At 36.9% G+C, this 2,500-nt stretch overlaps 1 protein-coding gene across 2 annotated transcripts in view; it reads left to right on the top strand.

Annotated features, from left to right (window-relative positions):
- The window catches only part of AdoR (Adenosine receptor), a 223,378-nt gene that overhangs the window by 13,148 nt on the left and 207,730 nt on the right, over positions 1 to 2,500 (top strand). The window lies entirely within an intron of this gene.

Here is a 2,500-nt window from a genome sequence, read left to right on the forward strand (position 1 = left end):
TCTTTCGAGTCGATGAAATTCAGTTACTGAGGGTTTGAGAAAAAGTCTTGTATTCATTGCTGAGAGTGACGCCTGGACGTGAGGTTTGGTCGAACGCAGCAGAAATATCAATACTGACAACTATATCATACATACATGCAACTGTTACTATCATACATACGTACATAAAACACACGCACACATACATACATATATACATACATACATATACAAAAGGGGTTCTCCCCCCCCCATATAAGGTGGGTGGCCTGCTAATGCATGCAGCTCCCTTTCACCCATCACTCACCCATCATCCGGAACCCATTTGTTTTCCCTTCCATCTTATCTCTTTATGGATGAAAGGTCATCCATGTTCTCCGCCCACTGCCTGGTTCAGAAGCAATGCAGCAAGACACAGCACCTCCACAGCAGGGCCCGACAGCCGAAGCTGGTTTACGGAGGGGACGGAGGGGGAGGGAGGGGAGAAGCTTGGACTTCTGATGGCGCAAACGATCGTTGATGTTTGTGGTTGCTGTCTGTTGATGCTTTAATAATGTTTATTGAAATGCTGGTAGTATTAACGTGGCGACTCTAAATTCGGGGTACCGTCATGGTCTCCTTTACCCACGGTACTAGGATTAAGCGAATTCTTTTCAGTTGCCAGGCAGCAAATTCCGAGAGATTAAGAAAATCACGAATACAATGGCCGACCCAAGACAGACGGGTGAAGAGGAGAATAAGAGGAGGAGAAGTGGAGGAAGATGAGAAGAAGAAGGAGGAGGAGGAAGAGGAGGAGGAGGAAAAAATAGGTATAGGGAGAAGATGGGGAATAGGGAAAGAGAGAAAAAAGAAATAAAATAAGAAGGAAAAGGATTAGGAACAGGAATAGGGGTAATAATAAGACGAGGAACAGGAATGGGAAGAGGAAGAAGAAGAGGGGAGGAAAAGTATGAGGAGGAGGAGGAAGGTAGAAAATCGAAGTAGCAGAAAAAAAAAACTTCAGGTTCCTCTGAGTTTTTTTTTTTATGGGGAGGGGCATTATCTATATAATTGGCTTATGATAGCTGGAATTTGGGAATCAAAAGATCGCTCTACCAACTCCAGTATCCCATTTACTTTCTCTGAGGCAGAAATACATTGTTTAGATGTTTTAAGGTCGTTACTGGTAATTACACTAAGATTGTTTCCAGCCTTCACTTTGGTTGAATATTTTCAAAATAATTTGTTGCCGTGCATAGCTTTATACTTATTTAGGTTGAATTCCATAAGCCAGTTTTGAGACCCTTGTTCTACTTTGTTCGAGAGGTTCAGTAATACTTTAAGAGAAGTCCTAGAGACATTCTAGAGTCTGTTAGATTCGCGATAATCTAGAAGTGGCCCTAGACACGTTTTAGAGACATTCTAGAAATTCTAAGAGGTTGAGTAAGATTAGTAATAGTTTAGGAGAGATCCATGACTACTTTTGTGACATTCTAGAGGTTCTGTTAGATTCGTATTAGACTAGGAGGGTTCCTTGACTCTTCTAGAAACATTTTAGGGAATCCGAAAGACTCGTATTAGCCTAATAGCCTAGTTTGTCTAAATCGCCTTAAATATCTAGTTGCTTCGAGTGATCATTTGCTATTCCATACAACTTGTTATCATCAACGAAATTGGAGAAGGTACATTTAATTCCTCAGTCGATGTCATTGTTATGTATTATGAACAGGAGTGACTCTAGACCAGAAGTCCTGAGGCACTCCACTCCTAACACATCTCTAGTTAGTTTTTCCATCCGAACTAACGCGCTGTTTACGACTGTACAATCATTTTCTAATTCAGCTTATCAGATTATCTCTTATTCCATACGAAGCGAGTTTAGTTAATCTCCCGCGCAGGACAATATCAAAATATTTTTCAAAGTCCAGATATGTTAAATTCATTTTTTTTTTTCATTTGTTTAACTTGAGATGACTATGTTGCAAAATTCTAGAAGGTTAATCATACAAAAGCGTTTACGCTTGAAGCCGAACTGGGTGCCATTTTTTGGACAATTGATGTTATAACTACAAGACCACGAGGAGGTAAGATAAAGAGAAAAGAAATAGGTACTTGATGGATGGAAGGTGAGTGAAGGGTGGGTGCAGATTTCTACCTCCATTATAAAAGGGAAGAATTTTTTTGGTATATGTATGTATATATGTATGCATTTATATATGTATATATATGTATATATATATGTACATATGTATATATGTATGCATGTATATATGTATATATGTATGGATGTATATATGTATATATGTATGTATATATGTATGTATATACGTATGTATATATGTATGTACATGCGTATATATGTATGTACGTACGTATATATATATATACATATATATATATATAAATATATATATATATATTATATAAATATATATATGTATATACTGTTTATAATATATATATATATATATATATACACATATATATATATATATATGAATGTATGATTTCTAAGTGATGTTCACTGGCGTCTTTTATAATT

The sequence above is a fragment of the Oratosquilla oratoria genome, chromosome 1, assembly GCF_046742065.1.
Source record: "Oratosquilla oratoria isolate Oo_2021 chromosome 1, ASM4674206v1, whole genome shotgun sequence".
Classification (NCBI taxonomy): Eukaryota; Metazoa; Arthropoda; class Malacostraca; order Stomatopoda; family Squillidae; genus Oratosquilla; species Oratosquilla oratoria.